Consider the following 11760-nt stretch of genomic DNA (forward strand, 5'->3'; position numbering starts at 1 on the left):
AGAGGTCTTTTTTTTTTTTTTTTTTCTTTTTTTGCAACACACTGCCCACAGCCCTGTGGTTCAGTGTTCAGCGTCTGCCTGGCCCTGAAATGTCTTCTGAGGGTAAAATGTTGTTTCTGCCAGTTAAGCAAGCAATTACAGCACACATGGAAGAGGCATGGTGACTGCTGTGAGCAGTTTCCCACTGGTAGGACTCAGGGCAGATCTGTTATTTTTAGTGGGAATACATGGACATAAACTACAAAACAACAAAAAAGCACAAAATCAAACTAGCCCCCGAAGAAGTCAATAGCTGCTGTAATGAGGTGGCAATTTTATAGCTGCTTTCCAGACTCTAACCACTCTTTAGACTCCTCCAGGGTCATTTTGGCCATGGCACAAGGCTAGAAATGTGCAGCAGAGGGGTGGTCATGGCGCTGCTCCACCCACGAGGCACAAAACCAAGCTCAGCCTGGTGCAAAACCTCACAGTTTTGGTTCACCTCCTTGTGCAAACGTGACTTCAGGTGGGAGGGCTGGCTCCGCCATCCAAATGCCACCTTTATTTGCAAAGTATTGGCCCCTTCTGGCTACCAGCAAGCCGCTGTACGTCAGCTCTCCCACCGACTGGTACACATAAATGAGCTTTATTCGCTGGCTTGGGGTTGTGCTAACCACCTCCCTGGGTTTTATCCTCCTCTGGAGACAAACGGCTTGACAGAAGAAAGGCTCGGCTGGTGCAGCGCAGTCTGGAAAGTTACAGCTACAGCGATGACAAAAGTTTTGATTCTCAGCCTGATGAATGATGAGCTCGTCCATTAGCACTCCCTGGATGGGCTGAAATACGCCGCTTTCCCCCAGACCCACCGCTTTCCACGGCATCTTCTCAGCCGTCTGCCTGCGCATCCTTCATTTCCCCTCTCTTGCACACGCTCGTGTAGATCTGCACATGTGCAGGCATGTATTTGCATATTGCTTCACCACCGATGATTTTCCAGAGAGCCGACATTCATTACGGCTGAGATTGAGGGAAACTGTATTTTTGATTAGTTTTTGAAGGCCTCCGTTACTGATTTAATTCAAGCAGGAAAACTACAAAGTGTCCTGACCGTGATCCAAATCCACTGAGCTTCAGTGGTCTCTGCTGTGGCCACCCAGGTTTCACTCACACCAGCTGCACCACATAACCTGCTGCCTTCATCTTTATATTCCTGATCCCAAAACCAGTACGAAGCTGTGGACCATGAGCACCTTTCGGGATCAGCTGCCCCCATTAATTTCTCCACGAACAAATGCACCGCACAACTGACCTCCACTGACGTGCAAGCATCTCTCAGAGCTGCTTCATTAAGGGTAGGAAATGTACAGTCTCAGATTTGCATTTCTTTGCAACTCTGAAAGAGGGGGCATTATTTGAATTCCATCCGAGCTACAGTAATTGAAGTTAATCACACACTACCCAAAATAACTCACATGCTAAATTTAGAAATCAAGGATGCTGCTGTGGAGGAGAGCTGGTTTTGTGGTATGATAATGAGCCAGCAAACTGCCTCACACTTTCTGCACTATCTTGATTTTGCAGATGTTTTCCAGTGATGCTACAGGTGTCAAAAACCATGTCAGGGAAAGATCTGACTGCAGAAGATTATTTTTCTTAGGAGGCAACAAGCACCCTAGGCAGCCTCCTTGGTTGTGGTCGAGTGGGTAAGGTATTGCTTTTCAGGGCTGTGCTTCCCAAGATTAATTAGCGATGCCAAGCCAGGTAACCTGGTATTTAAAGGAAACAAAAAAATCTTTCCAGGCTGTATTTTCAATGACTCTGCATGATAGCTCCATGGCAAAAACTGACCTTTGGGAAAGCAATCACAGTCTGTTGTAGCCAACGTAAGATTTTCTTCTTGTTATCTACAGAACGGTACTAATGAGGCAGCCCCTGCCTGCAGTCCCTGCGTGTGCTCCTGGCACGTTCAAGCAGACCTCTTGTGACCAAGAGTAGCAGCCCAACAGCTCAGCCACTTACTGCTCCTGAGCCTGGGAAGGGCTCCTGCTGCCGTCAAAGCAAGCCGAGTACCTTTTACACAGTCGTAACACTATATAGGCCCGTTAAGAGAGTAATGCCGGTGCCCATGAAATATACTTTGCTTGTGAAATAAGGCAAGGGGCAAATGTAAGGCATGCTATCTAAGCAAGACCAAACATCCAAGTAAGGCAACACGGACCCTAATATCATTAAAACTCAATTTCTTAACTAGAGAATCAGCTATTTATTTTCTGCCGTATGTATGCCCACTTTATATTCAAATACTCGACAGCCAAATATATGAATGATTTACAAAGTCAAGGAGAAATTGAATTAGTTTCGTTCTGCATTATGACTATGTTACGGCTGTGCTATGAATAAAGCAAAGATATAAATCATAAGGTTGCCCCAGTCAATTAAATGTGAAAAGTATTATAAATTTCAGTATATATATGATTTGTCATATGCACTGGGCTTTTCTTGAGCAGCGTGTCACAAATATATGACGTACATAATTTGCAATTCTCAACTGATCATTACCCAACTGCCTGCTGGTAAATTAGATGTTTTCATACGTCTACCTGCATACAACATTAGTTCTCTCTGCTTGCCCTGCAGCGGTTATCTACATTGGTGTAACAGTTGGTGTAACAGTTGCTAAAGTAAAACAATAAAAATAAAATAAAATTATGTAGATCAGGTTCTGAGCGGAACTCAAAATTTAGCAGCCCCGCAGCCAGCCTGTCACTGAAGGCACTGCAGGGCATGTGCCTACTTTAACCCCTGGTGACCACTCAACTGCAAGAAAAAGATCTTGCAAAAGACAGGTTTTTAACATATAAGCTGATAATAAAGGGTAATTTTAAATGGGCACTAGTAAATGAAAGAAAGAGGTTAAAAATGTTCATCATGCGATTTTGACAGTATTAATCGCCAGTAAGAACCAGCCGCTGGTCTGCAGAAGTAACCCTTTGCTTGCACGACCCTGAAACAAATTCACTGCGAGACTTTTCCTCATGTTATCCCAGAGGGATGGAAGATAATCTCATTACACCTTTGAAAGGCAGAGGCAAACCAGCCAACCTAATTAAGTCATAAGATCTGCAATAAGACACGTAGGCACCTACCAAATCCACGCCTAAACTATTTGGTTGGTGTGTCAGAGACCTGCCATGTATCGCCCAACCTGAGCCTTGTAGTTTTTAAAGCCAGGAGCCCAGGCTCACCTCCACTCACCCCAGAAAACGCCGGAGGCAGTTCAAGGACACTAGAAGTGTTAAGAGACAATTTAAATTCCTGTGGTTTTGAAGTTAATATGTTATATATTTAAAGCTCCAGCTTCGGTTTATCACAGCTTGAAGCCAAACCATGACGATCGCAGCCCTGACTCCGAACGCGATGCCAGGGCGGCGCAGGCTGCCCTCCTCTTCCCTTCTTCGTGATGCCCAAAGCCGCTTTGCACAGTTAACACCTCAAACCAACCCACCTGCCCGGGGACTGAGCAGGGTACGGCCCTTATGCTGTCGGCCACAGCGAGAGGGCTGCAGCTGGGGCTAACCTCCCCGGCCTGGGGACGATGCCAGCGGCACAAGTGACGTGCCGTATGCAGCACTCAGCTGGTCGGTAGGAGAAGAACGAATCTGGCCATGCCACCAAATGCGTGTTGATGGAGCACGCTCCCAACAGACACAGGCAAGTTAAATACGGTGCGGGATTTATACCCATGCTCTGAGCTCAGCACTGTTGGAAATAACTTTGTTGTAAGCTACGAGGATTTATAATCACAAGATGCAACATACAGATACAACCTTCAATGATCAGCCTGGCATTTACGCCATGTGCCGTGGATATGACAGGTATCGTGGGTATAATTGCCATCAGCCCCAGCCAGACACCACTGGGACCATTTAAGGGTTTAATCCCTCCCTGCCAGTCACTGCTAATGCTGATCCCTGCTTCCCAGCAAGGGCAGCAAGTGTCACATCCCCATTCCTGAAGCATAACTGGGGCCTATCTGAAAGTATCTCCCCTCCCTTTGAGAAAGATTACAACATGGTGGTGAATCCAGCCATCCTCCCGTGCCGCACGCACCTGCAGAGGACAAGCCATTTGCAACGGGGTTCTGGAAAACCACATTTTAAATGCTCTGGCAATGCTAACACCGAGCTGCAGCAACCTGCTTTGCGCTGCATCGGGAATGGAAACAAACCCAGCTCTTCACCTTCTGGAAATGAAAGCATTTAGTCCAGGTCTCCATGAAATCCGCAGGCACCGCCTGTGCTGGTTTTCCCCTGCAGCAGCGTCGGCACGCGGGGACGGGCTATCTCTCCTGCACAGCTGAAGACAGGAGCAGATGGGCTGCTACCGAGCAGGGACTGCTTTGGCTGGGGACATTGTCAGCGGTCTCCAACATTGATTTTCTCCATCCCTGCGTCCAGCACACCACCATGCAGCTGGGGGGGTCTGAAAATCCAACTTTGTGAATTGTTTGCCCTGGGTGGAGGACAACAACAAAAGTCATGACCCACTCATGTCCTTCCTAAGCCTGGCTTAAGTCCTCCCAAAATAATTAATGCAGCCAAATACCTGTGTCATCTACGGTTATAGGTGCCAAAAGCCTCAAAGAGAAAGTTTCAAGGCACACATCCTTTGACATGCTGGGAGCTCTGTAGCTCGGTAAATGGTTGATTAATATTTCAAAGCAAACATGCTGGATGTGAAGGCTGAACAAGATCACAATATGGGTGACAATTTTGCAGCTTTGATGTAGGGCTTTAGGAGAGATCTTTGTCTCATAAAAGGTGGTTTCGCTTTGTGATGCACAATGAGAGAAAATACTGAAAAATTCATAAGCCCCCATCAATTAATAATTAATCGATCAGTCCAAGCGTACTCACAACTCATGGCATCTGGCACCATGCTGTGCTCCAGCTGAAAGAAGCACATGGCCCCCAAAGTGACTCATTGCATGGAAGCCCTCAGTTTCTTATCGGAAAACCACTGCTCTAGGAGATAAAGTGATGTGATACAGGACAGAGTGGCACTATGAACTGCACACGGCTTCCTGAAACACACTCCGTGCCATCGTCATGGATTGATCTGTAGCATCTTTTTCCCACTAACAGTAAATATTCTTCTCTACGAGCGGCAAAGGGCAGAGCGAGGGAGGCAGCCCGGTGCTCGAGGCCCCGACCTCTGCCCACGTCTCTGAAGCAGAACGTGGAGGAGGATCTGGACACTCCCTCCCTCGACCGCAGGCGGGATAATGACCTCCCTTTTCAACTGGGAACAGGAACAATGCTAAGCTGCCTGGGTAGCGTAAGTCATTAATGCCCTGGGGCAACATGCTAATCCTCTGTGCAGCAAATTGCAACCCAAGGACTGCCAGCTGCCTTGGGACCTGAAATGGGAGTGAGGAAGAGGAAGCAAGGACAGCTTCCCCGTGTTACGCACCTCCCTGCGTCAGCAAAACCAGTAGCATCAGCACAGCCTGACTGTGGATTCAGCAACTGCCACTCGTGTGGTTCAAGAGAGGATTTTGGAAGAGCGAGAGGGAACGGGTAGGACACGTCCGCTCCACCAGCTCTCCGCACTGCAACACTGTACTATCACCATGCACCCCAGGAGTACCGCTCTCCCGGTGCTCCTGCACGACAAGGATGCTCAAGGCTACCTCTCCTCTGGCCAGTCAGACTTCCCCAAATCAGTCTTTTAGGCTCAGAGTCATGCAGAATATTTCTAGCACAATGTAAAATTCCGCTTAATTCAAGGAATTACAATCTGTGCCTATTACTTCACCAAACTTTTCTTTTTCCCTCCCATTGGCCCCAGCTCCTCACACAGCCCCAGGGCTCCAGCATCCCAAAGGTGACAAACCCCCTCTCCTGGAGAAGAGCCCACACCATTCCATTTTGCTCCTGTGTCGGGAAAAGTGGCCCTGCTGCAGGAACTCAGTCACTTCCAACTGCGGCTGCAGGTTGTTGGTTGCTTGCTGCGGATGGGTGCCCGCTCCCGTTAACCCAGCAAGCTCCTGGGTTATCTAATGAAGCACTGCTGCCATGAGAGAGCAGTCAGGGGATCCTGGGGGGTGATTTAAAACAGCAGAAAGGACTTGGATAATTCGGTGAGGGCTGACGCTTCCCTCTCTAAGAGAAATCTTATTTCACGGTTCACAAGCTCTAGTGTTACGCTAGACTTGTTGGTGAAAATATTCCCCAGGATGTACAGCAGCCCCTCCTCGCCTGAGAGCTGAATCTTATAACACTGCAATAAATATCTCTGTGCCTCACCAGCCGCCTGGGCTGTGCAGGCTCTCGCCCATCACATCCGTCGGCAGATGCTGGGACTGTGCCTGCTTCACCAGGCGAGGTCAAGAGATTCACCCTCAAATTAACTCCAGTCTAAATGTTGCCTTTTTGCTAGATGCTTATCCCACAAGCTGAGCAGATTTCCAACATATTTCAGAGGAGCACTGGTGGCACGTGGAGGCAGATGTTTCTCACGCCCTCCTTCCCGCCGGCAGCAGCACCCATGGGTACCCGCTCCACTCATCTGCGGAGCGCTGATGAATCAACCAGCACGTGCCAGTGGTGTGGCCAGTGCAGGTAGGTGCTCAGCACGGATCCCATGTAGGAAAAGTGGATGCCCCACTCGCCATCTCAGTTACCGACCCGCCTACCACCATACCCCTTCGCAGCTTTGCAAGGCTGCACCACGGGGCTGAGGAAAGCTGAGACAAGCAAACCCAGCATGCTGCTTTCCAGCAGGTTGTGCAAAGATACCTCCAGATTTATGAGTAATAACAAATCAAAGTAAATGAAAAACCAGATTCAGCAAAATGGGCAGGGGAAGAAAAAGCACTGCCTGCCTTTGCAAATGTTTCGCAAGCTGTTAAGAAAAGGGGTGGCGGAGCACTTCCACTCAAAAGGCATGTCCTTTCCATCTGTGGCCAGAGAACTTCCGAACACCGCAAATCCCTCTGCAAGATCATCCATGTGAGGTGTATGACACTGAAAGGGCTTAAAACCTAAGCTGTCCAGAGGCTCTGACCTCTAAGCATGCCTTAATACTCTCTTCTTATGGCATTGCATAAGGACGCTTGCAGGCATGTGGGAAGCATGCCCTAAGCTATGGCATCCAAAAGAAACTGGAGCTCTGGCTGGTTGATGCAGCTGGAGGTAGATTGCCACATTTAGCTTGCTTGTGTTTCCTTACAGCTTAGCACATGCTGAATTTCAAATCAGTTAACAGGAAGATAATCACCCGAATTTCCAAGTAATTTCCAATCACCTCAGTTCCAAGTAATTTTTACAGCTAGAAGTAGCTGCAATTAACTCATCCCAAACAACATGGACGAAAGATCCACATTTCCTCAAATCCTTATCTTTTGATTAAAAGCTTAATGATAAATACAGTTGTCATATAACTTGAAATGGGCTTTGGCCTTTGGAACTAAAGCAACTTGCATGAGGACTTGCTCCAGCAAAGCTGCGGTACGGGGTCACTCAGCAGGATTAAAGGTGACAGAATAAGATGTAGGGACATCTCCAACGGTGTCTATGCAATGGGCAGGGCTGGGGCAAGGCTCTTGCATAGGAACTCACGCCACCTTTAAAAGTTTTCCCCTCTGTGCTGAAATGTGCTCGGGGCCGGGGTCTCAATTCCTGTTGATTCAAGCAAGGAACTCAGATTTTTCTTGTCTTTTCGTCACCACACTGAGGGATTTTCAACTGATCTCCATGGCTGCAGCACCTGAAAGCCTTCCACAAACACAAGGCGGCAGCTTCTGATGGGCTTCACAGAGTCATGGTGTATTTACACATTTCAAGTCAAAACCTCTACTTGCTGATGCTTGGCAGAGGTGGGTATTTGGGGATGAGAAGGTGTCCTGACAGGAGTGCCGCTCCTACAGGGAGAAGTCCTTTTGAACCGGAGGTGTTGGGTTCCCTGGCCACGCTGTGCAGCCCTTCCTGGGGAGGTCTTTGTGTAGCTGCCTCCCTGGCTGAGCAAGCTTTGTTCCCAGGTCTGATGACAGCTTGAGGATAAGGCCTGCACCATGAATTTAAAATTCCCTAGCTGGCTTCCCTATTGACACAAAATCAGATATCCTTCAGGGGCTGAGACCAGGTGGTAAAACAGAGACTCAAGTTCCTCTGCTGCAGCCAGCACTGTGCTCGGCAGGGATGATGATACAGATGAACACGTAGATAACAGAAGCTACAGATCATCATGTGAATGATGATCACTTTTATTCATCAAAAATAGCTAACATAAAATTGAAAGAAAAACCATATTCAGAAAGAAATTTGGCTGCCACAGAGGTGTAGCTTGAAATTGGACGGCCGTTTTCCAAAATAAATACTCGTGGTATGTCAATGCATACCTTGGATTTGCCACACTGGTTCTTGCAGTAGCATGGCAATAGGTGCTTTTCTGCAGAAGCTCTGAGTGAAGAACTGGCAAAGCAGAGACTGTGGCCATGAAGAGCAAGGCTTTGGTTCCCTTTTATGCCAAACAACCGGGTATCAGTAGAAAAGGAGGAGAGGGAATGCAGAGGGAAGGTTATGGCTCCCACTTTTTCAAGGACTAAGATAGCAAAAATTGCAGTGCTGCCCATTACAGTTCATTTGGGTGTTTGTGAAGTTTAGATTATCACAGCCAGAGACCTAAAGAGACCATTCTCCTGAACGGGCTGCTGTCTTTCACACTGGTTTGATGCAGCAAACTTTCTCTTGAGGTCAGGGAGAAAGCAGTTAGGAGAATTAAGCCTCTAGGCAGCAAAACCTCAGCATGCGAAGGGATCGCTACATGTTCTCAGTGGACAGCATCCTAAGGGAGCTGAAGTTGCTGGTCCCACCTGTGACTAGGACCATGCTTCTCCAGAAATCTCTGTATAGATCACCATTAGACCCCCTTCCTACAGCAATGGAGAACTAGAAGGGAACTGCCCTCCATGGCAGACCCGCCTATTTTCAGACCCTCCGCGTTGCACCTAACACTCCACTAATTGGTATCAATTTATCAAAATCCGGAGCAGAAACATCACATCTGTAAGTCCCTTTGGTCAATATATTACAACAACCACAATTGTTAAGGATTAATAAGTAATCATTATTATTAAGCTAAATAACTATATTATGCTAATTAAAAGGTCAGTTTCTTGCCTTTCTTAGAACAGTGCCCTGACAGTTGTGCTCTGAGTCATTCAAAGGTTTCAGAGAAATTTACCTTGGGGGGGAATTTCCTGGTTTTAAACAGAGGCAATACCCTTAGCCATACCAATCCTATCTAATTTATCATTCCATTTCAGAAAAGCCACTTTTAAAAATAATTAGCATTCAATAATGTGAAAAAAACCCACGAGGAATAGGGATTGAAATCCTAGTTCCTCTAATTGGGAACATCCTCCACCTCTTTTACTGCCTGATTCTCTCCAACAGGACCTATTCTGCCCCTGGAGAACCAGTGGCACAAAATGGATGTACGGCACCTCTGAGAAGGGCCACGTGGAGCCACAAGCTGTCATGTGGGATTTAACCCCACACAATACCCTTGCGAGATGCTCTGGCACCTGCGTTAAGATCAAGGATGTGAGAAGAATTGAAGTAGACACAGAAAAGCAGCGAGAGGCATAGCTATGAAGAAACAAACACAGGGAGCAAAAATGTGGTGCTTTTAAAAGCAGCTAGTCCGTAAGGTGAGAGGAGGAGGAGTTCAGCACAAAGTACTGCGCAGGGGGGGAGGATCTTAGCAGATGGGGCAAGTCCTCCCATGGGGTACGCCGTCCTCGTTCCCTTACTGGTGAGGATGGTCAGCCTCGCAAGCCATCTACGCAATATGGAAAATGCTGTTATGTGTTCATATTAAATGTAAGATAAATAATTTATGTGTATAGCTACTATAACAACTACAGAAGAATATGCTTCAGCCTGGAAGCAGCAGCTCTTGCAAAGCGGCAGGACATCGCACCTCCCTTTGCATGGAAGCCTGGGGAGAACAGTGCTGCTGCTCCCATGCCTGCACTAGCTTTAGTGTAACTGGCTCAGACTGTGGCAGTTATGAAGCTGGGACACAGAGTGGATATTGCATCGTCCTACCACAAATCTGGGCATGGCGTGTGCCTGGCTGACCCCTGACATACCTCCCATCGGCTGGGGAAGCCGTGCTGATGCTCGCTGGCTCCAGCTAGACCTGCTGCAGTCACACCACCCTTGACAGCACAGGCATTGCCTGAGGCTGCGGGTGCACCCCAAAGGACAGGGCGCTGCTCCCCAGGGAGATACACCCCAACAGCAATTACCCACCAAGGTCCAGATGGTGCTCTGCGCTTCCCTCCTCTCCTGCTGTTGGAGGCTGCTGTCCTGGTTGGAGACATAAGTGCCATAGGCTGGCACCTCACAGGTTTTTTAAGCATCGATGAATTTCTGTGTGAGACAAAGCTCCCAGGCAGCTCTGCAGAACAGCCTCGCAGTGGACGTGGCTGGGGACTGGCCCTTGGAGCTGCGGGGACAGGCACTCCTCCGCCTCCCTGCCCCAGGGACCCTCGCTCAGCGCATCCGTGAACGGAGGAGCCACAGCTGAGAACCAGGCAGATACAAGGCTGAGATGTTCAGTCTTTTACCCTTCAACTACATAAACTCTGCAGGAGACCCACCAAGACAAATATCCTTATCTGCTGGGCACGGACCACACGCAGCTCTGCCCAGGCAGGGGAGGATGGGCAGCGGGCATCCTCTTATGAGAACAGGGATGGGCTTTCAGGGTCCTGGGGTTCAAAGTCACTGAAAATGGTACAGTTTAAAATTCCTCCTGGGCTAAGAGCCATTGCCCTCCACATCTCATATTGATGTTCAGAGCAGGCTCCAGGAGTGCAGCGATAATACATACATGCAGTGTCATGAGTGTTGAGTCTTCACTGTGTTATCACGCTGCGGACAATAAACATTTTCTTTTCTTCTTGTCGGGGAGCCAAATGAATCCTAATGGCTTTCCCGACCGTAACAGACAGCGCTGACTACAGACCTCCATTTCTGACACATCATCTATAAAAGGCCTTTAGATAAGAGAGCACCAAGGCTTCAGGGGCTGCTGCCAGACCCGGCACACAGCAGTGAGAACAATTAGTTTTTTCCAGAATGTGTATTGCACGTAATAGAAAATATTAACTCACGTTACAAATATTTATAAAAAGTCAGACATAATTAAGCGATTTGCAATTGAAAATTAACAATCTAAAAATTCAGCCGTGTAGACAGACAGCGTTAAATATAACTGCAGTTAATGTGAGCTGATTTAAATAGAGATAATACAGCAGCAACAGAAAAAGGCAGTCAACCACATTCCCTGTCATTAACATCCTTCTCTATGGGGAATATTATTATATGAAGTTTTTGAGCTGCTCTGCTGTCCTGGCGGGTGCAGGAGAGCCATTTACCTGCAGCCCTGCTCCAGCCAGAGCAGAGGGACAGGGCGTCCATCTGTCCACCACCGTCTGCCTGAGGCTGCACAAGCCGCCCTGCACACCTCAGCCCCAGACAGCGATCACCACGAGATGGCGAATGGAGTCAGCTTGCTGTTGAGTATTTCAAAACACTGCCTGCAACCCCACGCAGCTTGCTCCGAGGCTCTTTGCAGACAGTGTGCGTGACGTGGGCCCCAACATCTTGCGTATGGGGGGACCAAGGCAGAAAAGAGTCCGGTGCCACCCTGAGGGTCCTGCACTGCGTTCACAAAAGCATGGCTAACTTTCCCCCAGTCCCCCTC

General features: G+C 48.2%; 1 protein-coding gene across 1 annotated transcript in view; it reads right to left on the reverse strand.

The window, feature by feature from the left end:
- CADPS (Ca++-dependent secretion activator) overlaps positions 1-11760 on the reverse strand; it is a 193446-nt gene that overhangs the window by 144193 nt on the left and 37493 nt on the right. The gene's annotated exons all lie outside the window — the stretch shown is intronic.

Source organism: Pygoscelis adeliae, unplaced genomic scaffold (genome assembly GCF_000699105.1).
Source record: "Pygoscelis adeliae isolate BGI_AS28 unplaced genomic scaffold, ASM69910v1 Scaffold148, whole genome shotgun sequence".
Classification (NCBI taxonomy): domain Eukaryota; kingdom Metazoa; phylum Chordata; class Aves; order Sphenisciformes; family Spheniscidae; genus Pygoscelis; species Pygoscelis adeliae.